The 27,749-nt window shown below is 43.8% G+C and overlaps 1 protein-coding gene across 1 annotated transcript in view; it reads right to left on the bottom strand.

The window, feature by feature from the left end:
* The window catches only part of CHST8 (carbohydrate sulfotransferase 8), a 1,469,505-nt gene extending 1,441,967 nt beyond the window's left edge, over window positions 1–27,538 (bottom strand). The window contains exon 1 of the mRNA XM_069639324.1: window positions 26,589–27,538. The gene's annotated coding sequence lies outside the window, so the exon portion shown is untranslated. The remainder of the gene's footprint in view (window positions 1–26,588) is intronic.
* Between the last annotated feature and the right edge of the window lie 211 nt (window positions 27,539–27,749).

The following is a 27,749-nucleotide window of genomic DNA, read 5'->3' as shown; positions in this document are numbered from 1 at the left end:
TTTACGCCACATACGTTTCTTGCAAACAAAATGTCTTGTGTGGGGTAGAGGTTCATACGAAACCGGAGAAATTGGGCATGATAATAACAGCTCAGGAACTCAAGTATCTAGGCAAGACATTATGTGTTCTGGAGTCTGAACTGCACTGATGGTACAATTTATATTTTTCCCTAATTTCTTAGAGTCTCATTCCCGTACATCTTCCATAATTTCTTTTTCACATCAACCATATTTTTCACTAGCTCATCTTCCGTTGGGCCCATTTTCGAAAGAACGTTGCGACAAGTCTGCTTCCATTCATTGAAAGTCCACTCGTTCTTATTGAACAGCGTTCCCCTCATTATTTGAAATACAAATGGAGTATCCTTAGCTTTACATTTGCAATTAAACAACATTTTCCACATAACAGTTGTGTTAAGAGAAAGGAAGCCCAGCTCACGGCGGATAACCTGAACTGGGACTCCTCTAGTCAGTGAAAGTACTCTCCTCCAAAACAGACCTAGTACTGGCCATATGTGATATAACCATGCGAAGGAGGCTTTCGCTCCATATGACAATTTGGCCACAACTTTCCGCTTGTAGAAATTCAGAACTGTAACCAGCGAATAGCGACAATATTTCCTCAGTAAAACATAACCCCTGGCAGCCACATTTTTAGCCTTTGCTCTAAAAATTATCTCTCCTCGGCGTCAATTGAACCAATATTCACACACACGCCCAAGTATGTGAAAGTGTCCACCTCCTGTAAAGCTTCTTGATTAAGGTGCCACTCAAGTCGTCTTTCGCTTGGCAAATGGAGATTGAAGTATCAAAACTTGATTTGGCCACATTCACCCTGAGTCCATTCTGCTCGACATATGCATCGAGCAGGTGCTGTAGACCTATCGTTGCCTGATCCAATAGGACCATATCATCCACGTACAGCAACTAGCTCAATGCCCTGCCATCTATTCGAGGTGGAGAACATCTAACTTAGCTCATGGTTGCTCCAATGCCTGAAACAGGGCTGGAGCCAATGAGCAGCCCTGTTTAAAGTCTTTACCCATTTGTGTTGATCTCCAAAGTCCAAAGGCACCCAGCCATGATCAATCTGACCCTCAGCGAGGTAGATGAGAACAGAGCCTTCTTTGGGTGCAACAAGTAGTTTGGGCAGCCCCACTTCTCCAATTTGGCCCACAGGAGATTTCTGTCGATGTTGTGTCATGATGCCTACCCCCAGACATCTGGACCAAGCCCATCAGCCCCGGGAGCAGGCATCTAGACATTTATTAAAACCACTGCAGCCCCGGCTAGGGGCTAGCTGGGTTCAGTCCTGGCACCTAAGGCGCCAGGCTCATAGTCATTACTTACCTCAGGCAGACCATGGTGCAAATGACTCCAATCCAACATGAAGCCTGGAAGGGATTATTTTACTACAGGGACTATTTTTTACTCAGGTGTGGTTCTAGGGACTTCTTACCTGGGACTACTTTCGAGGCTATTTAAACCACGCCCGATCAGCAACACTTGCTTCGCGTTATTCTGCATCCAGCAGCGTAACGCTCACCGTGCCTGCAAGTCAGCATCCAGACCTCTGCCACGCCCGTCCTGAATCCAGAGCTCCTAGAGAAGAAGGAAAGCAGAGGCAAGGTTAGACAACAGACTTTATTCCAGTTTCTCACCTGATTCCAGAACCATCACTTCTCAGCACCTGGAAGGGACATTCTTACTACACGCATCGCATCGCCAGCTGCAGCGCCGCACCATACTCACCAGTCCTCATAGCACCTTTCGATCCGGCGCTGCCTCCATCATTTCTTCACCGGGCTCCGGCATCTGGGGACAAAAGAAATAACCAGGTGAGCTGAAAGAGCCAACAAATACAATCTCTCTTACCACCATAGACTTACCTGATTTACCACCGGAGGCATTATTCTTTAACTCTCCACATCTTCAAACGCTGCATCTGAAAACGGAGAGAAAACAACACGTTAAATACATGCATCATTTACCGGACAGCATCGGGTAATACAGACTCTTACCTGAATGCCATCTACCGCCACGAGACTGCAAGATAAGAAAGGAATGGGACAAGAGTGAACATCAGACATATTGAACTCTATGAACTCTATACTTACTGGTCTTCGCCAGGAGCCTCAGAGTCATCTCTCGTCCGGAACTCCCCAACGCCTTCTAACCAGTGAAGCAACTGGTATCTACGCGCCCCTGCAATCCACGCAGGATGGAGAGCTCATCTTTCAAGAATATAAGGTGGGAATACTGGAAGGAGATTAGGTGTTTAGTGGGGAACGCAGGGAGGTGCCATCACTAGAATCCACTGGTGGCCAAATTCCTCTCTCCACTTGCAGGAGAATCCTTCTACGGGTCAAGCAGACGAGATTAGGAGGGCCAGTCCAGTCTGTCATCTCTGCACTACGCATCACGTTGGTGGAGGCCGCAGCAGTCCGGGTCTGACCGACGCCCCTGTGGGAGCCAGGTGAGCGTAACATGTTGCTAACCCCTGAGCTAGGTTAATGCATGCCAAATATATTCATGAATTCTTTTTAAGTATGCAGGTCTTCTAGATATTGAGCAAGAACACGTTCAGCATTGTTCCTGCTCACTTTACGAAGCCTGACTGGAGGATGCCAAACCTAGTTGAGGACTCCACCCATTTGTTTAAACCCTGTAGAATAATTGAGGCAAATATCTTGTCCACCACATTGAAAAGGGCAATAGGCCGGTAGGTTTTTGGATCAGCCCTATTGCCCTTTTTGAAAATTGGAATGTTGACGGCAGACTTCTAAGACAAAGGCACTTCCTTTAACTTCAATACTTGTTTGTATAATAACAGGAAGCCGCCCCAAAGTTCCAGTTCTTCTTCTAGCATGGCATTTGTTAGCCTATCAGGGCCGGTGCTCTAGATCTACTTGCTTTTTAATTGTAATTGTAATTGGTTATTTATTACATGCTTAATGCCCAGAGGTTTATAAGCGAGGACCCAGGGATCGAACCTGTGTTGCTCTGCGTCGTCTTGCTTCCGAGGTGAGAGCTTTGCCCCTGAGCTATCCTCCAGAGACATTGTAAGGGCCATAATGTCTTGCTTATCAATCTGAAAGGACTACTCTACGGCTGGGGGTTTTTCTCTTTTCTCTGCCAGTGGGTCTGAAGTCCTAAACAAATTGGAGACGTGGGATACCCAGGTCTCCTCTGATACCGCATTTGTTTGAATAGCTAACTGCAGAGTCTCAAGGGAGTTAATCAATTGCCATATCTCTCTTGTCTGTTTCTTTGCCATCTTTTCCAACATGCTGTGAACGTCCTGTTGATTCATAACAGCCCTGTGAGACTGTATCCAGTCCCTATATTGCTGTTTTCTCTTCTTAATACAAACCTCCATTCCCACCCCTGCATCGGCTTTATTTTGTTTAATTTTTCACTTGAGATTCTCACCTCCTCCCCTTACTACATACTGGTCCAAGGTGTGCTTAGGCCGAAATGCCCGCTTAAGGCCCCTATTCCAAATCTCTCTGAAATCTAATAAAATAAGAGACTATTCAAGTACATGGTGTATTCAGGACCTTCCAATTCCTTTAATACTCATTGTATCTCCTTGTAAATAAACTAATCTGGTTAGGCCACAATTTCAACTGATTCCCACCCGACGTGCTCTCCAGCTGGTCTTTGTAATATGGTTCAAATGGCATCTTCAAAGTTCACCAGGTCATTTACAGGATATTATGAACATGTAATCTAGAATTTCCAAATGAGAGCCCCTATGCCAGATTGGGCTTCCTGGCATATCACCTGCATCTGCCCATTTAGAAGGAGAAAGACCCGGAGGTTAATTTCTTTTAACCAACACACCCCTCTTTTCCTGGAAGGTTTAGAAAGAAATAACTGCTCTTTTACAAGATGACCCTTTTTTCTATGCAATTGCTGTTTAAGTCACCATAGCTCAAATATCAGATTCTCCATGGTTGCGCGATACTGGTCAATCATCTCCATCACACACTCTATAAATCACTCATCCTCGATACTTGCTGGATTCCAGGATAGGTGCAAAATTACACACAAGCTCTTCCCAATGCTGCACATGTTATTCCAATGTGTTAATAACATCTGGACTTGCAGGTTAGGATTGCGCGTCTCTACCAGGTCTATACCTATGCCACTTCTAACAGCTACCAAAAGGACCGATGCTGGTCTTCCACACAATGCCTTTTTTGCCAAGTTTAGATGGATTGAGTTGAGTGCAACCATGTCTCTTGAAGACAGAGTGTGTCAAACTCAAAATGGAATTGGCTCTTCCCTAAGAGGCGAGTAAAGCCTTGTGTATTCCATGATCCTATTTTTATAAGTCTAGATTTTGGTGTATTCTTTAGTTAGTCCCCTTTTTTGTCCAATATCAGCGCATTTCCAAGCCAAGCACATGAACCCTCTTCTGTATCTTGATGCCCCCTTTCCTTCTTCATTACAATTTTTCTTTGAGGGTTGCCCTGGCCTCTAAACGTTACACTAAACTGCAGTCGCAGCTTCGAGAAGAGGCCTGGATTCTCCCCATCTTTTGACCAAACATTGTCACGTGTTTCATAGGTTATCTTCTATGAACGCTCTATTTTTTGTGAGCCATCCTGGTTAGACATGAGCCCAATAAGTCTCCAGGCAGACTTCACTGCAAGTAGGCTTTCATGAGTTTCCTCTGTTACGTCAAAACCTAGGGGCAACAGATGTGGTGCCGTCTCCAATAAGGTTTGTTTCATCTAGTGTGAATTTAAATGAACCAGTACCATATTAAGCCTACTTTCACTAACAAACTCAATGAAAGCGATGCAATTTGAGCCTATCGCTCTCAACTTAGAGATGAAATGTAGGAGCTTGAGGATGTTAGTACAATGCATAATTAGAACATCATCTCCATACAATACTCTCTTGAGCAAAAACATTTATCCAGGCTTACTTTGTACTCCAGCGTAGGAGGCAGCCATGTGTCTTCTAAACCATCCAAGGACATCCTCTCTGTCTTTTCTTTAGTTTTTTCTTTAATCTCCGACTAATGTTTTATGTCAGCCACTAACCTTTTTTTGCTCTAAAATTTGAAAGGCCAGGGAGAGTAAGTTTACAGGGGGCAAAACCAGTTCTTCAAGGCTTCTCTCCAAGGTGTGCCCACCTGTAAGCTTCAGCGTTTGAGTTCCACAAACATCCACCTGGTCTATAGACCTCTGATGTATGAGAACAGGATTGGACTCCTGATTCAAATACCTTTGGGGAGATGAGTTTGACTTTAATCAACCGAGTATATTGACACATTCATGAGTTCTGCCATAAGCTCATCTTGTGACTTCCTAATCTCTAATGAGCAGATGGCGATTGACTCTCTGAGATATATGACTACTTGGATGTTCGCGCCAGTGGAACTGGACATTTTTGATGTTTTTTGTGGAGGTTCTAACTGGCTCTTCTGTTTTAGTTATGATGGTTAAACTTTGCAGGAATTTCCTAGAGTCATTAGATTGATCTTTTTTCCTTGGCCCAAGTTCTTAGGTTCCTTTTGCTGTACCTTTGTACCCAGTGGTTTATTTTTCCTCCTTTGTGAGAAGATGCAATAATCTTGGTTAGGAGATGTATCAACCTCCTCGAAGTTGGGTCACAATTGGGCTTATTCAGTGACTGACTACCGGTCACCTGATGGAACTTCATCTATCGTCACCTCTATACTTCCACATGTACTTCAGTAGACACTGGAGTTAAGATAGGGGCAGGGATACCAACTCAATTGTGCTCAGGGTCTCCACCTCTGTTGATAAGTGCACATGGTTAGTCGTCTCAATTAATTCCTTATGAACCACAGGGTGACAAACTAAGCCTACAGAAAGGTGTAACCCATTAGCAGCATTCGGATCCACTGGCTTACTCTCATACTTCTCAGTGGGCTTGAAACAGTCTTGATCCTACAATCTCTCCTCTCCAGCCTTTCTATCCTCTCAATCACTTCTTTCATTATAGGGCCCACTGCACGCTGCACTGATGAAAGAATATGATCTTCATTCTTATAAAGACTTCCCTAAACTGCAGTGACAAAACCCTCTATAAAAGTAATTTGAGTGTAACTAGTGTGCTAATAAAGTGCCATGGTCCTTAAAATCTCATTTATTAAAAATGTATTCAACGTGTTAGTTAGAGCTGGCATTGCATTAAAATTGTCATGTCGAAGTGGATTAAAAGCATCTCCACTATGGTCTGTAGGTGGTTTTCTTATAGGCACCGGAGTACCACCCTCTGTAGAATCAGAGCTGGTTGAGCTTTCCATATCTCTCATGTTTGTAAAGTGGATGCAATGTCTCAGCGTGCCTCTTAAAGGGTCCACCTTTACCTGAAACACCAGACATCTCATTGGAAGCTTCAGACATATTAGTCGTATGTACCCCTTGCATCGGGGGGTGGGGGTATTTTATTTCTGACATGAAGAGTAGAAATTACAGCCTCTGCAGCAAACCCTACTAACACCCCTTTGGGTTTTCCAAACATTAAGCAACTGTCTCCCCTCTTTCCTTAGCCATCATGCTTGTGATCCCTGCAATGTCAGAGGTTAGGAGTTCAACCAGATTCGAAGGGGGAAGAGGGGAAAGAGGGGACGGAGGAGGGGGCTGAGGGATCAAAATCCTTGAAACAACATTGACTGAGGCACTAGTGGATGGTGGGGGGGTGAGAGTTGGCATTCAATCACTGCAGCACTCTCCAGCAAATCTGTATCTGCAATCTCACCCTCGGCTAACTCAACCCCCAGTCATACCCCCACAACAGCCACCGCAAACGACTTGGGCGCAAACGACTTGGGGAAGTAGGCTGTGATTATGCTCACCCCCTTCGTGTACGACCTGAGGCCCCGTTACTGGGGAGGGCAAAGTACTTTCATAATTATTTTCAGGGGGTAGAATTATACCACATATAACACTTGTAGCACCACTTGAAGAGGATGCTGCAATTTGAGGATTCAAACATTCTCTTTGTCGCTTTGACATTTCCATCAGCGTCAACGATATGTCTGTCTAGTGGAATTTCTGATGTATGCTCTGAACAAGAAATAACCCAGCTTGTAGCACCGCTTAGAGGTCACAATGTGTTCCAGGCGATCATAGCGGTCCTCATCAAGCTCGGTGAGCAGTTCAATTGGAGTTAAATGGAGCGTGGAGCAGGGGTGGCACACTCTGGGCTTCTATGTTTGTAAAATTCCACTCCGTGTCATTCACCTTGCTCAAACACTGCTTAACAGTCACTGCAAGGACTGCCGGTTGTCGGGGTTGCCCTCTGTTTTTCAATGGGTAACACTGAGAATCACTCATATTTTGAAAGTAAGATCTTCTCCTTTCCAGACTTCTGATCGCCACCTAACGCAGCCTGACTGCAGCACGACTGCACTCCAGCAGCACTCTCGCCGGCGCTGCACATCACAAGTTGATCTTATACTCCTTTTTTCTTAAAGGACAAGTAAAAATTTAAATAGCCAGAAACTCGGGAGGAAAAACACCAGCCGCTCCACTCTCAGCAGCACGACTGCACTACAGCAGCACTCGGAAAGTTATTATTTTCTCTACATTACAAAGAGTATTAATTTTGTGGTTTCAAAATACACTTTGAAATGCACAGAAGCAACATCTTCTTGGTGCACATGCACAAAGGGGCGGAAGGGCCTCTGAATCTGAGATGTGCAACTTCACAAGCCCTTTGAGAATCAAGCGCAAGTCTGTTTTTGCACAAGTGATAGGAAAGCCAAGTGCATCCCATCCCCTTCGCCCAAAAAAAGATTTTGAGAATCTGCCCTATCCTTTTTTTATCTGCATGGATTTGTTTTTGTAACGCACTTTGAGCCATTGTAATTAATGGCTTGAATTGGGTTGAGGAAATTTAAACTAATTTGAGCCCAACATGATATTTAGTGACTTTGCTCGATTTGACTTGCAATCGATATGTATGGAGGCACGAATGGCTCAAGCTGATTCCAAGGTTGAACAGGCAATTGAAACAAGGACCTTAAGGCTCACCCATTCCTAATGTGCATATCTCTACTAAAAACCATGCACAAAAACGGTTCCATGTAATAATGTTTCCACAAAAATATCGCCGAAAAATGGCCGTTTTTTGTGGCGACATTATTGCATGGAACATGCGGGGGACACCCCCGCAACCCCCAAACTTTTTTTTTTTCTTCATTTATTTGTTTTTTTCATTATTTTTTTTGCCCCTGTCCCCATATATATGGTCACCCAAATAATATTGCCACAACATTTTCCCGGCAATATTATTTACGGCCACCATATATATGGGGATATTATTACCCGATACCACAAAAACCAGTTCTTTCCATTTATAGAAATAGAAATTCCCAACTAACTTTGTCAAATGCCTTTTCTTGATCAATGCTGATAAATACATATGATTGTTCCCCTATATTACAACTTGGTTTGGATCTTTTGTGGGATGCCAGTTGTCATGACCAAGTCTTCCTTTCATAAAGCCAGTTTGCTCTTTACCTATCACTTTTCCAATCACATTTTGCAAACAGTTAGTATATTTTATATATTGTGGAGCATTCCGCTATCTACATATATTTTTGAGATCATATCATTTTGGTAGTATTACAGGTCACTGCTCAATCTTGGATTTAATATATTTGTAGACACTTTCAATTGGTTATCAAAGTATTTCTATTCCAGACTTTCATGCATGAAAGGGTGTATGTGGGCACATTATTTATATAAGCAATAATTTATAGTGAAGAAGCAACAGAGCACTATTCAAATGTAAGTAGTGGTTTGTAAGAACAGCAGCATATTCTGGTAGTCTCCAAGGATGACGAGGAGGCGTGCACAGGTTTAGATGTGTTATGCTTACCGTGCTGAAAAGTACTAATATATATATATATATATATATATATATATATCCACCTTATGTAATTTTTGAGAAAGTGCATTTTTGTAATCTATGCCTTTATTATGTCTGCATGCATGCCTAAAGCAGCCCCCCTAAAACGAGGTGAGGCTTTGCCAGGTTGTACTACCATACCTATTGTGACCATGCTTAACTGTACTGCGTACTTGATGTAGCCCCCGTAACATGTGACATGTCTTTGCCAGATTGTGCTACCATACCTATTGTGATCTTGCTTAACTGGACTGCATCCTTAATGTAGCCCCCGTAGCATGAGGCGTGGCCTTTGCAGGTTGTGCTACCATGCCTATTGTGACCTTGCTTACCTGTACTATGTTGTGTTTTACCTACCTACTACTGCATACTTGATGTAGCCCCCATAACATGAGGTGTGGCTTTGCCAGGTAGTGCTGCCAAACATATTGTGACCTTGCTTACCTGTACTATGTTGCATTTTATGTGCCTACTACTGCATACTTTATGTAGCTCCCAGTAACGTGCAGCATGGCTTTGCCAGGTTGTGCTACCATATCTATTTTGAACCATATCTATTATGACCTTGCTTAACTGTACTGCATCCTTGATGTAGCCCTTGTAACACGAGGCATGGCTTTGCCAGGTTATATACACACACCAAATCTGTCTGTAACCATATGCGTATTATTGCACTTCACTAATGTATTATGCACTTTCTGTAATTAGCGCCTAGATGCCTCGGGGTTTAGTGTGCTGAAATAAATGTAAAATAAAATAATGAAGAATCTGTTAGCATCCACTGGAAGACCTTGTCAAATTCAAACTGTGCTTAATGCATTTCAAAGTGATCCATCTCTAACGCCACACCGCCTTTGCATGAATAAAAACTGATAATGTAATATTGATTGGAGAAACAAAGGGAATCTATGAAATATAATACTGACATCCGTAAGATCAATGAATCCAGGAGTAAGGAGTGAGATTTTTCTAACTCCACCTCGAAGCACTAACTATCTTTCTGGAAATTTCAAAAACCTGCTCATATATAATTTTCCAGAAATCGTGCAATCGTTCTCTTGAAAAGCCAGTTTGTAACCTTTGCTGTGTTACTTTTTTTGTTGTTTCAGCACTTGTTAAGTGTTTTATCACCTTCACATCTAGATCTATTCTTTATACCGAAAATAGGCCAAAATAAACACACACAAGGAATACATTCTAGCTTCAAGTAAATAGAAAGATCACCTGGGAACATGCAAATCAGAGATTGTTACCAACCACCAAACCTTTTAACCAACATTCACATTTGTATTTCTGAAAATGTTTTGTATTTTCACAAATCCTCTTTATGTAAAACATATTCTGTACTGCATAAGTTTTCAACAGGGATCAGAATTAAACAAATAGAATTAAAAAGAAAGCACAACAGACTTAAAGACTGTTACATAGCAGACCATACACAAAGCCATCTAGGCAAGAAATACTTCATTTTCCCTTTAGATCTTGTGGGTAAATAAGCCCCAGCTCACTCCCTCTTCTCCAGCCGACTCCCTGGTTCTCTCATAACATTCACTTCCCCAAATTCGAAGCTACAACATAGAACATCCTCAACTATATACAGATCCTGATTCAGGCAAACAGAACCACAGATGAATAACATACAAGCATTTTGAGCAATAACACATTTCCTTATAACACAACACACCTCCCGCTTTTACAAGAAAGTGTCTTCTCGGCCTTAGCAGTTGGCATTCTCACTATCACTCCACTCTTGTTGCAACTCTTCCTCTATTCCAGGTCCTACCATCCTCTACCACAATTGCATCACTCAACACCTTCTTCATCCACTGTGGCCCCCAGCATATGCTTTGTCCCTTAAGAACTAACCTTGGCTTCTTTACATAAAACACTGTCTCCTTCTGAAGCCTTGCACATCCTTACCCTTAATATTCCATCAAACCTTCTTTCATGTGCGGAGACTTATTTTTATTTATAGGTATTGTGTGATTTGGCATATGTCCAACCACCTCCTTTAATTTCTCTTGATCCAAATCTATAAAGCCAAGCTTTCCCAACCATGGTGAACACACTGCGATGTGTGCTTTCCTTCTCCTCAAATGGTATCAGATCTGTGGTGGCATGTTAGGCCTGCATGTATGCACACACTGTGAGGTACATTTGCCAGTCCCCACAGAAACTCCCTACATCAGAAACCACATTTCCCATTTCACCCAAAAGCAGTTACGCTTTCTTTGCCTGGTGGAGGAGTGGCAAGCTTTCAACACTGCCACCACAAAGAATGGCGGCATTTGCTTCTGCTATCTAAAATCAAGCTGAAAATGACCTGTGATCAGAATGGCATCACCTTTTTCTGTTCTGTCCTGTTGAGATACTAAAACTGCCCACATGACTCCCAAAAGGGTGTTGAAATGTGCTCTTGATTCATTTCTAAAAAGATTGTGCCCTTCAAGGAAACCCCTCCTGGCATGTTTCATTTCTGCTGAGTAGCAAGGGATGATGCAAAAGCAATCACAGAGCAGCTGATGTGCTGGGAAACCACTTGAAAGGCCAGGAATTCGGATTTCTACTGAAACACGGCTGGCATTTACTTTTGGAAACAAATTAACTCATGCGAAATGCTTCAAAAGAAGCTCTCTCTCTCACTTGCTATGTGTCAGTTTCAAAGAACCCATTTGCCAAGCACATCTGTGTGTACAGAAACTGATCAGAGCTATAAAAAGCTTTCAGAATCACTAGTGCCAAAGGAAATGTGTGCTACAGCATTGGGAATCTCAAAATGAACTGAAATAGACACACATGTAAAAACCTGCTTTTGTAAAAGCTCTTTGAAAAAAAGCTAAAATGTGAAATCGTCCCAATATTCACACACACAGCATTATGTGTGTGGGGCTGATGTTTGGTTTAAATGCATAATACATTTATTTACAAAAAGACTGGCTTTTGTGAAAGAAAGAAAATAAAATGTTTGAAAGCAGCAGAACCAGTTGCCTGGGCAGGCACTTCAAAGATATCCAGCCCCTTGGGAAAGGAAGTCCCTTTACAACATGAAAGGCCCAGAGGTGTGGGAAGTGGCGACTTTTTCAGACTAACCAGCATTGCTGTAGCATGGGACAATGGACAGCCCTGTCACTGAAGTGTGAATTCCTTTGACACCTCTCCTCAGCTTCAACTGCCTAGGATCAAAGGGGAGTTACAGCAATCTCCGGGCAAAGCTGACCAGAGCAAGACATCTGGCTGGGGGGTTGGAAAGACTGTCCACTTTTGGGAACAGAGCCAGCCCATGTGAATCAACATTCTTTTTGCATTAAAACATTTATTTCAGTTATATGAATAAGCAGTCATGTGAAATTATGATAGGTTAAATGTGATTTTGGTAGCAGCAAGATAAGATGTGAGGGCCTTCCTGACATGTGGTGGGCACGAATGGCATTAGAGAGGCATTACTGAACAAAATGTAGATGGTACAGTTATGAAACTTGATGGGAAATTGTTAGGTTCATGTGTATCCATTTGTAGAATTTTAGGTGAAATGTTGTCCATAGAAATGGTGAAAGATTGCCAGAAGGACAAAAGAGCATCGCACAAATTTAGGAGTTGGAACAGCATATTCCTTGTAAAATATGGGGTCTGCCCATCTGATTTTCAGAAGGCTAACAATTGTAAACATAAGCATTTTGTTTTACAACTGATTTTGGCAAAAGTAACTGGTTAAACAAAGCACCTCATAAAAACACCCACCCTAAAACACTTCCCTGGGTCAAATCTGCTTACAGGGAGGTGGCCACTTCCTCAGCCGGACCTATCCAATCTTAGAGGTATGTCCAGCTTAGTTCTGCCCAACTAGTAAAAATCCTCTGATGTCATCCGATTTATAAAAGGAGGAAACCTAGGGAGAGTCAGGGGTTCAAGAGTCAGATATTCAAGAATCACTCATTCACAATTCAACATTCAGAGATCTAGACATTCCACATTCACCCTGCAAGACTCCAGTGCCAGGCCAGGGGTAGCTGATCCAGAACCTCCTATCCAGGCAGGATCACTGATCCAGAATAAAACCCTACAAAAATACCAATGATTCAGGGAGAATGGGGGAAAGGTTGATGACCCAGAGGGAAAATCCAGTGACCAGACCTTGCCCAGCTGAAGCACCTTGCTGTCCACTGTGACCAGACCCTGGTTGCCTCACTGTGTCCTGAGAGGAGGGCCCCGCCACTGCACAGCAACCAGAACCTTGTCCTGCTGTCCAGAGACCCGGTTAGCTGTCCAAACTACCCAATTTGAGTGCTTCTTGTATGTATCACCCCTCCCCAATATCAATAAGCTGCATCCTTTGCTCTGTTACCTCGCCATTTGTCAAACCCTATAAGAAATATTATAAGTATCCTAGTAACTTCTTAAATTGTTAGGATCCTCTATGTATCCTGTCCTTAGAAGAATCTGAGTTGATCTTCATGTGTTAGTGCAATTCTTTCTAGTTATTTCAGTCCTTGTGTAAGTCCTTAGTACTATTTTGAATAAATTAATAATTTCCCATAGAGATGAACACGGCATGGATAGGTTCACCTTGCAAGTAACCTCTTCGCATACCGTGTCTTTCTTTAAATACCTAGCCACTAAAATATAGTAGCAGCAGAATAAATCCATTTTAAGAAAACCAAGTTGCCTGTGAAAGTGTTTCCCGTGTAAAAATCTAATTTTTCCCTTTCTTTAAAGAATCCCATACTGTCACCCATCCCGAGTCATCCTTCCACTTTAGTATCATACCAGTTATGTGCCTTTGTATCTTAGCATTAAAACTGACTTCTGATTTTGTTTGTTTATCCCAATTCCTAAGTTGTTTGCTATTTTTAAACCTGTGAAAACTAAGCTACTACAATTTTACCACAAGTGATTCCTGCTGCATTGTTTTTCCTCCCAAAGTCTATATTCTAAACTGTATGCCCGTTGTTTAGTACCTTGCCTTGTAGCTTGTGAGTTTTCTTGCTTCTTCGATACAGCCAAACACATTCTTGCCTTATCCGTTCAACCGCACATGTAAAATCACTATTCAGTTATTCCGAATGCCATTTTGCTCATTTTTCAAGGGAGCTCAATTCGATGTTGGCCTCTTATTCAGGTGTGCTGGGTCGGATTTTCATTCTGATTTTTGCCTAGTATACCTGACTCCTTGCCTCTCCACCCACACAAAACGTGGTGAAAAGTGGTTTAAGGGAGTGTTGCAGGGGGAATGCCGAACTGTGGTACTATTTGAAAATACTACCCGAAAATTAATTTGGCTTTCATTCATTTGTGCATTGTGTATCTGATGTTAGAAGGTTAAACTAAGTTTATCCTATCATTTTACTGTGTAACTATCACCACACTGGTGATTGCTGCCCTACATTGAATGCGTTTGATTTTTATTAAAAATAAATATTTCATTATTACACACCAGCCCGCTTCATGGTCCATTGCGACGCGGGCTGTACGTTAAGGGGGGTGTGAGACGTGTTGGCTGCCTTCTCAAAAACAGAATCTGAATGTAATAAAGCATTTTATTGTGCGCCGCATCCCTGGCTAGTAGATAGAGTCCTGGTCTGAAGTGTGCCGCATCTTTAAGATCCTTAATAACACCTTTTTACCAACACTTAATTTCTTTCACCTCCCAATGTCATTTTAATCCCTTGCATTAGAGTGCAATTAAATTGTTCCACAGCATCATGGGTTACTGGGTGATATAAAGACATTTTGTGGTGCCCCACCACAATACTCTAAGACCTACCCCATCATCCTATAGGCAAGGTGCACCCCATTGTCTGTTAGCACTGTCCATGGATATCCCTCCCTTTGGAATACTCCATCCAGAAAAGCAATCACTGCTTTAGTATCTGCCTCCATCACTATCTCAATTTAAACCCATTTCGAGTATAGCTCCATAAGAAAAATTAAGTGCTTTCATCTACCCCTCTTCTCCATAACCTGTCCCAACATATCCAAGGTAACGAATTCTCAGGGACGATTTGGCAGTTCTAAGGGCCTGAGAGGTTGAACATAGTTCCATAATGTCATCTGTTTCACCACACATATTGCAGGATTTGATAAATTGTTCTACCTGCACATCCAATCCTGGCCACAAATACTCAACTCTTAACCTCCCATTGGTTTTGGTCATTCGTATTTGTCCCTCGTGCCCTGCCTTGAGTATTTTAGGCCTTATCCCCAGAGGGGGAACAACACGTCCCGCCTTGCACAACCAATGACTTTCCAGGCTCAACTCATCTTTTACTCTGTGAAATTATCCCAAACCATTTCTATCTGTCCATCCATTTCAATTTGTTTCGAAAATACTCTATAGTGCAGTTCAATGCAGTATCCTCCCTAGAAGCTTCAGCCCACTCTTGGTTACTAAACGTTCCAGCACATACCATAAATACTTGATCCACATCTTCCATATCACCCTCCCCAAGACTCATCTTGTCAACACTTAGACCTTCCTTAGACAAATAGTCTGCTACCGTGTTATCCTTACCCGACACATGTTCAATTACAAACTCATGGCCTTGTAAGGATGTGACCCATTTTACAATCCTACAAGAAACTCCATCGAGCCATTTGCTCATGAATATCCCAAATAAAGGTTTATCAGAGCAAACAATGACCTCCCTTCCCCAGAGGAAAGCCCTGAACTTCTTGATTGACCATACCACACTAAGTGCCTCTTTTTCTATGACAGAGTATCTTTTTTCTGCCCCTCTCAAAACTTGTAATGTAAACGCCACAACTCTAGCCACACCAGACTGTCTTTGCATAAGAACAGTCCCAAGACCAGTATATCTGGTGTCAGTCATGACAATAGTTTTGCACCTAGTATCAAAGTTGGCTAAGGCCCAGGCATAGGCAATTGCCTCCTTTGAATCTTGAAACCTCTCCTGGCATTTATCACACCACACAAAAGCACTCCCTTTCTTGCACAAATCTCTTATTGTGATGCATCTATCTGCAAAATGTACAATGAACTTAGCATAATAAACGAGGCCTAGGAATTACACAACCTGCTGTTTATTCTTATGAGCTTCTACTTCCTTAATAGCCTTCACCAATTCACTTCTTGGTTCTAGACCTTTGTCACTGAGCTTATTCTCCAGGTAATCAATGGAACATATTAATTTCCCTTTCTCAAGTGTGAGCCCTGCATAGAATAATATTCTGAACACAGTGTCTAATCTCTGATCATTTTCCTTCAGGTCCTTCACCGTGAGCAATGTTTCATCTTGGAAATATATCTTGGAAATATGAAACTCCCTTTATAATTTTTAACAAATTGTGCATCACTCTTTGAAAGAATGCAGTCACTGATACCAATCCAAATGACATCCTCCTAAATCTGAATGTTCCCTCTTGTGTCACAAATGTGGTGAGATCCCTGGGGTTGGGGTGCAGCCTCACTTGTTGTTTTGTTTATTTATATAGCCCCACTACACAGGCAAGTGTTTCAAAGCGCTCAAGGAGATTTGGAGAGTACAAGGGGAAAAAAAAACAGTTGCTCAGATCCCTTGAAACTCTAAGACCATAATAGTCTGCACAGGCAGAATAAGTACATAAAATACATTTAACAGTGTGGGATATAGCAAATAAGCCTGACAGCGATTCTGCAAGTTTTTAACAGTACAATTGGGGTGAAGACAGGGGAGAGTGTTGGGTGTCCTGACCCACGTTTGGACTATTATGCTGCAACACTTGGTGCTGTGGGCTTAGAAAATCCAAGAGGGCGGAAAAGCCCACATTTGCGCCAGAATCCTGGAGAACCGAGCAGTTTGGCGCACACCAAAATGTTCCCCTGACCTGCCACCCACCAGTGCGAGCGTGAGGGGCCAGGAGCCCCATGAGTGAAATGTGTGCCAAAGGAAAAACAGCAGTGCCGGTGGCTCAAAAAGCGCTTTGAAATCCCCTTTGTGTCTCTGAAATGCAAGCTAAAAATGCCTATTTTAAACATTGCAAGATATTCAAAGATCTCAATGAACACCAGCAGACATTTGGCAGAAGGTAGACTTGTGTGCATACAAAATCTGGAAAGAGAAAGAGCCCAAAATAATGTTCATAATGAAACTGGCTAAGCTGTGGATGTCAGCAGCTGAAGTGAAATTGGACTTAAAGCCACTAAAATCGAAATGTTTAAAATAAATGAGTGACCTACTGTTGAGTGTCACATAGTTTGCAACTGTTAAATGTCAGTTTTGAACTTAGAATCAGCGTTCTAGCTGCATGTGTAAAAATTGTAAGTTTGTTTTGAATGAAGAAAAACTGGGAACAAAAGTGACATTTGGCTGAAGCCTGGCTTGAACAGATTGAATTCTGCTTGACAACTACCCCCGACAGGAGTTGAAACTAGATCAGCAGCTGTGTTCCCAGGCCTGGTTGCATTCTGCTGCCCCTGCCAAAGGGAGATGTCAACTCTCTGATTGGATTAGGGGAGGAGCACCTGGGGACTGCGGGGAAACTGAACAAAGCACTGTCTTGGGCTCAGGCAAATGTTATATTGGGGGAGGTCGTAAAATAGCTTCCTCTTTGGAGAAGAAGTGCCTCTGTGAGCAAGCTGAGCTTGGGGGAAGTGGATAAACTACAAATTCCACCATGTGCTTTGGAAAACCACACCCCTTTGGGGCCAGAGCATAATTTTAAAAAGATGGATAATTCATAGTGCAGACTTGTAAAAATTATATAAATAATATCATCATTCTTGTGATTTTTCTGTGCACATTTTAAGAGGTGTTAGAACTCTGTACCATGTTCTGAGGCAAAACCCCATGAATTATGGAGAGGTCACCTGCAACCTTCTTGGTGCTCCTTTAAAGGCGGTTTGTTTTTTCAGGGCGACCTTTCTTTGTTCAGCCTAACCCATCACAGCTGCACATGCACGACCTTCCAATTGCATATCCCTCTTGTCCAGTTCCTTCGCGTATGCCATCATGTGTTCCATCTTCTTTGCAATTTCCTGTACTTCTGCCAAAGAGGGGTCTCCTTGGTCAAAATCTCTACCCTTGTTCCTTTCTCCCTTACTGTAAGCATAAACTGATCTCAAAGTCGCTCGTCATGTGACAGCCCAAAGTTGCACTTATTTGCAAGTTCTCTGAGGTCTGTTATGAATTGCTCAATCAATTCTCCTTACCCTTGTTCACGTATCCCAAAATAATATCTTTGCAATGTAATGCTTGTTTTTTTTCAAAAGTGGATATCCAATGTCCTTAATATCGTTTCATACGAATGTAGGGCCTCCCCTGCAGCGATGTGCTCATCCATGGAGCCATCCCCTCTATGTGCCAATTCTGGAAGGCTTTTCAGGATCCTTCTTTCCTCAAACCCAAGAAACTGCATGAGGAGAGCATATTGGCGAGCCAAGCTGTATAATGTCCCATGTATTGCCAGCATATAGTCCTGGAAGTCCTCCTTCCACGTTTCCCACTTGACAGTAGGTACTCCCAGGTATGGTAGAAATGGGGGCCACACACTAACCATTACCTTCCCCAGTTGTTAGACCACACTCCTTGTGGTTTTATACTTTCAAGTCCCAAGATGCCCGTGTACCCAGCAGCAGGCGAGTGCAACTAGCACACTTTTACTAGTTATGTTGTACACAAGTAACAAATGGTGAATACACTAGCACCGCCAATGCACCACCTGATTTCACCAAAGGATTAAAAGTAAATTAGTACCCTTTTTATCTCTATCTCCACTCTGCTCCATTGTCATATATGGCAGCACTTCTGTCTCAAATGAGTCCGGTGTGGTGTGGATACTGACAAAAGGAGTATTTTCAGATCGGCACGGTAACACTTGGACTAATTTCCCATGAGGAGGGAAACAGACATGTTGCCATGGGAACCACAATACGTACCCACACATTGCACGACATCCAAAGGTCCTTTTCTTTAGCATGCCACCTCCGTCCTCAGCGCGATCAATTGCACGTGGTTGTAAGCAGCAGAAGCCTGCCACTGCTCGAGGCCAAATCGGAGCCTGTGGCAAAACCTTACCAAATCCTCTCCTCTCCTCAGACAAGAGGGGACAACTCCAACAGGCGGCAATGGCATAGGTCACAGGCGACACATAGGTCACTGTCTTTTCGCTCTCAGTTCGACCGTGGGTCTATTATCTCACCAATCACTATGGTGCAATGGTGTGTCAACAGCAAGAGTCTGTGAAGTGCAACCAAAACACTGCCAAAAATACAGACTGAATCAGTGTGCCTTTCTGGCTGGGGTCGAAGAACACGTACCACAGCAGTTGCAGGAGGTGCAACAGGACCCAGGGACTATCCAGCTCGTTGCCACTGTTACATAGCAGACCATATGCAAAAATGTCCAGATAAGAAATACTTTATTTTTCCTTTAGCTGTTGCGGGTAAATAAGCCCCCAGCTGCTCCCTCATCGTGCTCACTTCCTCTTCTCCATGACTTCCTGGTTGCCTCATAACATTCCCATCCCATATTCTAAGCTAGAACACAGAACATCCTCAACTATATACAGTTCCTCATACATGTAAACTGCACCACAGCTTAATAACATACGAGCATTTTGAACAATAACAAATGATCTTATACCACAACACAAGTCCACTCTGGGCATATCTTACTTATTATAAGTGTACATACTCCCCTTTCTTAGAAATATGTCCGAAATGTGTAGGCAGTAGGCAATTTTAGGGTTTAAACTTTTTATTGTCTAAGGGTCTGTAGGCAATGTTCTAAAAGTTAATCTGTTTTTTTTTACTGTAGTGACCAATGTGTTCCTACTTAATAGCTCTCCTTCACGTGACTGGACCTACTTATCTATTATTATTTTCATCATTTATAAATATGACTGCTTACATGTATAAAATTTGAGATGCAAGTGGAATGGAAATGTTACTCTTCCCGCAAGGATGTTCTAAAAATAAAATCTATCCCCAGATGTTTCTGATAAAGACAAACTTTATGGGTATCACTTTTGGCCAGAGCAGTTTGTCGGAAGGAAATGGGCCCGTGCCCTGTTAAGCTTCAGTATAAATGAAAGCTGATGGTCGAAGGACCATAAATGTGTATTCCTTCAATGAAGATCATGATGACATGAAAGCTGTATGTCATTGTTTTGGTGTGTTCTCCATCTACACTGTAGTGCTGTGGGGAGATTAGCTGGCGTATGCTAATCATATTGTTTGTTATTGCCACCACATATCAGGACCTGTGATGCCTGAACAGAGCAGTCATACTAGTTTGCCCAAGTTCTTATCTGGTAAAGTTGTGATGAAGTAACTCTCTATCAGTGACATGTGAGTGAGCACAATGCGTGCTAAGGGGGTCATCACGAGTTGGGAAGAGAGGTGAAATGAGGCGATAAAGCTATTACCGCCGCATTTACCATTCTGCCTAATCTCGAGTTGGGTGACAAGCGAGAGCTTTACCTCAAGGTTTTTGCTGGAGGAAAAATCTCGCCTTTCCATCCATTTTTGGTGCTATTAGCGCAGAGCTAATTGCGCCGGCACGATTAGCACAAAGAAACCCCTCATGGGGTTGGGAATTTACCTCCCCACCGCAAATTGAGATCCAGCGTAAAGTGCGCCGATTGAGTTGCAGTTTCGCAAATATCATTGGGCGGTATCCCAGAGCAATTATTGCCGGGATACCGCCCCACTTGTGACAGAGCCCTAAATATCTAGAAGGGTTGATGTGATGTAACTGTTCTTGTCGTTGGAGTGAAAGACAACAAGTACAAAGGAATCGATGTAAATTACAATATTGAGTCTAGATTTGGATAGCGTAAAAAAAGATAACCAACATTCTTTTGCTTTTACATGGTTTGTCATACATGACTATTTTCAAAGTTCAACGACTTGTGCCTGTCCTTGTGGGCACAAATGTGTGAAATGGCCAACACCCCATCTGCGCTAAAGAGTCACTTTGGTCCATGAAATCCTTCATCACAAGCCGTCGCTCCCCTCAGTCAGTTAGAAATGACTTTGCTTAAAATTGTTGTCCATAGAAATTCTTGCCATAAGAAGCTTAGCTCTCAATATAAAGGCACATGATCGCCCAATACCACTTTTGCGCTCATCAATTAATAACTAATGAAACCGGAGCCAAAAAGTAAGTGAGGCCCGCAGATCCCACAGATAAAGGCCCAGATACAATCACAATATGGAAATGACCATATCCTAAGAATACCTGAACAACTAGCAATTCAAAGGTAATATAAACACTATGTCCATGACGTAGCAGACAAAGACTTAAGCATTGCATCACAATAGTTTCCATGCAGTGATAGCGGTCCCCAATCTTTACATTAGCAAGAGCTACTGTACTTAATGGCTGAAAGGTGTGAGCTACTGACAAGAGCTGCTGGAGTGGTGATGTCCATGAGTATGAGAATGTGTACCAAGATTCTTTTGGGTGGATTATTTGTTCTTTATATAGCAAAGGAATCACATAAGCACTTACTATGATATTAAGAACTTCAAAAACATCTTTATTTCATTGTTTTGTATTAGTCACTGTCTCAAACAGTGTCAATCATATCAGAATTTAGGAAACCAATCAAGACATTCAATAAACCAATCAAGACATTGAATGACACTGCATCCTATCCACCAGTGTTCAGTTATGTGGTGTTCAGCTTGAAACATGCTGTCAGATGGGATCAATGTTCTGATTTCAGGAACTTCATGTCTAAAAAGGGCAGATGGGCAATCACATTGGCTGGTAGTGCAGAAAGGACAAAATATCTTACAGCAGACCCAGACACGGAAGTGACTTTGCCCTTTCACAATTGCACCATCTGTAAAAGTACATTGTTTTTCATCAAATAATTAGTAACTTTGAAGGAAGCCTCTGTCACCGTATTTGCATTGCAATATTTAGATTACCTACTTTTTAGGATCACAGACAGCTTCCTTTGCTAACATTAGTTTCATCATTTGTGTGTATTAATACCAAATGATTCTAAACGTTATTCTTCTTTCCCACTGTAACCTGGGCACCATATATATTAAAGATGAACATGTTCTAAAGAAAAAAAAACGTGTTTCCACTATAAACGGGAATGGCACATCGTTTAGCTTTTTCTGGATGGTGCATCTGCATCTTCACACAGGATTTAAAAAAGGTTTGTTTTTATTTGGGAGGGCTGAATGTGCAGAAACAATCTGGAGTATTTTAATCAATGTGGTATACTGTTTGACAAAATTCAGCATATATCATATTCTGTTTTTTTCAACAGATAAAATCCTCTGTCAATTTAAAATATCCCCAATTCATATAAAATGCTCACATGCCAGGTCACAGAATTCAGCCATGGAAAAGTAAAACAAAGACTACTTTGTTAACTATTCTTAAACGTTTTAATGTCAAGATAATTGGCAAGATTGAAAAAATGAACATGTGGAAACCATTTGATCAAGTTATATGACTAATCAAAAGGATAAATAACAGGGCTAAAATAACCTTCAGTTTTATAGCAGTGACTTAAAACCTGCACAAATCATATAACAACCCAGCCAGACAATATATGAATCATTATATTAACATTTTGAGCAAAGAGTGTGTAGCTGTAGCGAGGGTGACTTCATCATAAACTATTTATGTATTTGTTTATTTGTATGGCACCAAAAGCCCACAGGCATTGGGGCGCACAGTTACACAAGCTTACATACAAAAAAAGAATCGACAGAACAGGGACCGGGCCTGAAAATACTGTTACAAAGTAAATAAAAACAAAGAAAGTTTTTCAGGGACCGTCAAAACATCCCCCAGTTTTCTTCCTGCCTTAGATTTCGAGGGAGTGAGTTCTAGGTCTTGGCTGAGCTGACAGGAAATGATCTTCTGAGGTTGTTGGCGCCGATGGAGACCTGCCACCTATCTGCCGTTTATGACGAAGGCAGCCTCACAGAGGCAGCTCACAGGATTGCTGCCTCTCACTGCTGAAATCATACAGGTCCTTCTTGTGCATGAGCAATGGGCCATGCCTGGCTTGCGCATACAGCTCTCAGTCATATTTAGGGCTCTAGCATCACAAACATGGATTAACATAACAATGACATGTTGCTTGCAGTGGCATCAACATGTGTTTTGCAGTGGCAGTGCCGGTATATCCTGCTTACTGTTGGTGCCATATATCGGAAATATTCATGTGTTAGAGAATTACTTGCAAATTGTAAGGTGTTTTGCGCAATTTTCTGCACAGACTTCATAAATTGCATCATTCAACCCAGTATTGAAAGGCTGAAAATCCCTTGCCAGAATTTTAACATATGCGTACAGGTTCCCCATAGATCTCAACCCTATTAATTGTTTTCCCATCCCATGGCTCTCCTCAATATTCTATGTGTGTGTGTCCGCCCCCTGTTTTGTACAGTGCTCTGTTACTTAGTAACTAGATTTTAGCTATACAAATCCTATACATTTCAAAATATATACATACAAACAACCCACTGCTCACTTTTCTCACCCAATTACTTTATTCATACAGTCATTTTACATTGTTTAGTTTTATAAATGTAAGTGGACAAGCACTAGAATGCAGTGCAGCTAGTATTTTTCCACATTCGCTTACATTTAAAATTGCTGTTAGCACTTGACTTCCTGTATTAGGACACACAGAGGTGGGCTCTGCCATATCAGGGCAAATTACATCATAGACTTTAATACCGTTGGGGTACTACTGCCTTAAAATCAAGAACTCAGTATTTTCAAATAAAAAAAAATAATCAGTTTTACAATAAACAGCAAAACGTATTGCTAGATGTACCTAACATCTTGGAAACACACACACCAAGCAAGGATTAAAGCTGTACTTTAATTGTCCCCATTCTGATTGAAAGCCTACAATTACCAGAATGAATACCAAAATAGATCTAAAGAAAGACAGTGGAACTGAACTGATCACAGCCCTAGCTTTGCTCCACATGCAATGCAGATGTATGCACCCCTTACCTTTCAAATCAGCCATGTGCACAACTTGGTGACAATGGCTACAACACACACGTTCCATTTACTTTTGTTTTTGATAAGGAACCCCTTTCTGGGACACTGCCCTGAGCCCTTCAAGCCAAGATGCAGCCCCTCCCATCGTCTTGCACACAGCTTTAGCCTGTTTGCTTTGCAGGAAGAGGAGACAGAGGGGCGAGTAGAGTAAGAGGCCCAGGGACTTCAGACACCAAAATATACACTTGGGGGCATGATTCTTGGAATATTTTACATGGTGCAAAGTGGCTTTTCACTGGTGCAAAGTGACTTTGCACTGCCTATACAAGCCATGATTCATGAAACAGTGCAAAGTGTCTTTTTGCCGTGCAAATTCACTTTGCACGGCAAAAAGACACTTTGCCCTGTTCCATGAATCATGGTTTGTATAGGCAGTGCAACGTCACTTTGCATCGGGCAAATAATTACATGAATCAGGGCCATAGTGCTAACTTTGTAGTCTGATGGAGGAGCGACTAGGTAAGGTACTAAGGGGAGCCTTAGGTGAGCTACTAGTGGCTCACGATCTACTATTTGGAGACTGCAATCAGACATCACTTGACAGTAAAACCTTAACAAACAGCTCATGACACGAAACAAGCAACACGATGGTTTGCTTGAAAAGCTGCAGAATACTATTCACACACATGCATCTAGAGCAACAAACCACAAAGCACACGCTACAATGGGACCGTGAATGTTTATAACACCCTAACAAATAAAAAAAGGGAAGCATCAGCCTTTGTGGTGAACTTCGTGGTTGCTTTGGGGCGAAATAGGTTTAGTCTGCTGAATTTTGGTCGGGACTTGGCATCAACCTTCAACACCGATGCACAGACCTGCAGAAGATGCTACTTCAGCAAACGAGTTCTTCTTTAGCAGATGTGCCCAGGGGAGGAGGGGGGCGGGGGTGTAATCCGACTCTGTGCAGAGCCCCCGGGACGCACTGATCTCAGGGCACTCAGGCTGCGCTTCGTGTTTATAACAGTTAGAAGCGACTAAGCACCGGCGCCTGTAGCATCCGCCGCTGCAGAAGAACAACTCAGGAACTGCTGGACGGTTAAAGTCAGCAGCATGGAAGATGTCAAAGTCGCACACCTGACGGGGTACTAGGGTGCACTGTGTGCACAACCAAACACATTTCCACACAGAACATAACAGCACGTTTTCAGAGTGCGGTGAAAGAATGGCAATCGATGGTGAGAACATCTTTCTGCCCAACCTTGTTCCCAAACAAGTAATTACCACAACAATGGGCATCGTTCCAAGTTCTTTTTCATAACCACGTGGTTAAAAGGATGTGCTCGCCTGACACTGAAATTCAGAGAATGATTCGTCCACATACAGCAAATTGCACGAGTCTTCCCAATGCCCAATACTTGTGTAACTGCGCGGCGTGAATACAACACACGGACCATTAAACAAACCCTGGGGGGGTGGGGGGGCAGACGTGCGCATGCCTTATGACAGCTACCTAGCCGCCCCTCACGCTTCCACGTGTATCTGATACCGATTAAGAGCCCCATTCCGTACAGTGGACCCCGCCTGTGAACACGCGGTCCTCTCGCCAGTACGGCCTCTGTACCGAAGCAGCGTTACCTCAGGACGGATGCTGTGTGCGGGCTTCTGCGTGTGCGGGGCTGGCGCGCGCAGTGAAGGGCTCTATGCCACAGGTTGGAGTCACTGGCGCCCTGATTCTTAGCGAGCAACGCGGCTCATCATTGCCCTCCCTGGCTTCATTTTGTGACTCGTCCTTCACATGTACTATTGATTTCTGAAGTCGCGTTTATGTAGAGCATGTGCGCTGCGCTGCGCATCACCGATGCCGGCAGGACAGGTTTCCTTTACACAAGGAAAGAGCGCGCGCTGCTCCTGGGCGGGAACAGCTGGGCACATCTGCCGAGGACGGGCCGGGACACTGATTGACTTCACGCCAGTGCGCAGCTGCAGTATCGGCGCCGCTCGCAGGGCGCAGGCCAAGTTCATTCGGAAGCCGATCAATTCCAGAGAGGGTCTTAGCCGAACTACGCGCTGAAAGCTTCCTGGGAACTCGGGGGGCGTGGGGGCTACAGAGAGAGGCAACATATCCGACCAGCGGACAGCGATCCAGTGAAACCCCGGAGACAGGGGCTCAAGGCAGAAGCCCCTGGTGTTACGCTCACAGGTGCATTTCTCCTCATACTGCCTAGCCCGCCCCAATGACGCAATTATCGGTTCCAATCTGACTCATTTATTCGGGCATGCATAGCTTGCTGGCCGCATCTGGGGCTCCCTGCTGCAGAAGTATTCCCTCGCACGTGGGCAGCAACAGCCTGTCCGAAACTCATGCAACTAGCGCACCACGTGGAACCGTGGAGCGGGAGTCGCAGGCAGTAGATGGAGGGGGGCAGAGTGGCTAAGATTACACCCCTCTCCCCATGTCGCGAAGCAGTTCACAATTATTTCATAAATTGCACCCAACGAGGGCTTATAACCCGGCAAGACTATGGTATAATACCACCACCTGACGCACCCACTAAGGTAAACAGAAGTGTCATGCAATTAAACATAAGTGGGCATCCATGTATCAGATATTAGTGTGCTCCGTCGTTTCCTGGCACGCCTGAAACGTTTAAGCGACCTGCACACACAGGGAGCCAGGAGCGCAAACAACAACGCGTGCAAGAAGAACAGCAAGCAAAAAGTAAACTGTGCAAAAAGTGCACGTGTGTAACCCACCTTGTGCGTTTGCCCCGGCCTGTGGAACGTGACTGCACCCTCCTTGTTAATGCGAATTCCACAGTACGAATAGAGAAGCACCTTCACGCCAAGTTACGTGATAACCCCTGCATGAGAGGCAGCACCGCCCCGCCTCCATGATAGGACCGCCAAACAACGGTTTGAGACTGCGCCAAACACGGAACGTGACTGTCCCACGACGAGTGAGAGGCAAGGCTGCCTCGATTACCGGTGACGCGCAGGTCCCAGCAAGGGCTCTGGGTAGGCAGGGGGGGACGCCACGGGAAGTTTACGAAGCCAGCGTACTAAACCAATAAAGACTGAGCCAATAAACCAGCAGGAAAGTTGCATGCGGGAGGCTTGCAGATTCGCGGATGAAGTGGCGTTGTGCGCGTCCGGGCGCAGTGTGGCGATTGCAGCAGGTGCTCCAGTGCAGCTACTGACCGGTGATTGACAGTCGTCAGTCAGCATTAACCGCCATCGCCCCGGGGCAGGTGCAAAGTCCACGGGGCTCCTCAGGCTGGGCTGCGACTGGGGTGTTAGAGCTCTCCATCCCTGCCACCTCGGCTTCCTCCCACAGCATCCCGAGGCAAGAGGAGCCGCTCCGACGGCTCAACGAGCAGGCATTGAGCGCTGCCGGCCGCGCGTGTGCTCCAGAGCCGCCCTCCTCTCGCTGCTGCTGCTGCTGAGGCGGCAGCGGCAGCGCGCGCTCAGATCGGTGCTACGCAGCTCGTGGCCGCTCGGCTCGCGCGGAGGCTCTCTTCTCTGCGCTCAGATCTTTATTCTCAGGGCGCGCGCCGCTCCTTTTGTCAGGTGTGTCGGTCGCTCATGCGCAGATCGTGCGAAGGCTGCCCCGTGTCTCCTGGTCCTCGCATAGGGCCTGTCCTGCAATGGTCTGCGTGCTTGTCCCTTGCGGTGCAGAGAGAGAATCCCTCTCGTACCTGGGACTGCTAACAGCTCGCCGCATCGCACATTCAGGAGAGAGTCTCTTGTCAGCCGCAGGCTCTCGGCAACAGCAGGTCCCACGGGGTCGGCCCAGACTGGCAGTGCACAGCTGAGACCCGGCTGCGCTCCCCTCAAGGAGACCTATTACCATGGAAGCAGCCCGAAGCTATTTAACTACCGAGGAGCCAGAGCACGGCCTCAAATAAATGGATCTGG

Source organism: Ambystoma mexicanum, chromosome 1q (genome assembly GCF_040938575.1).
Source record: "Ambystoma mexicanum isolate Mex_15411 chromosome 1q, UKY_AmexF1_1, whole genome shotgun sequence".
Lineage (NCBI taxonomy): Eukaryota > Metazoa > Chordata > Amphibia > Caudata > Ambystomatidae > Ambystoma > Ambystoma mexicanum.
The sequence above is the reverse complement of the archived record's forward strand: the minus strand, read 5'-3'. Positions and strand labels throughout refer to the sequence as shown.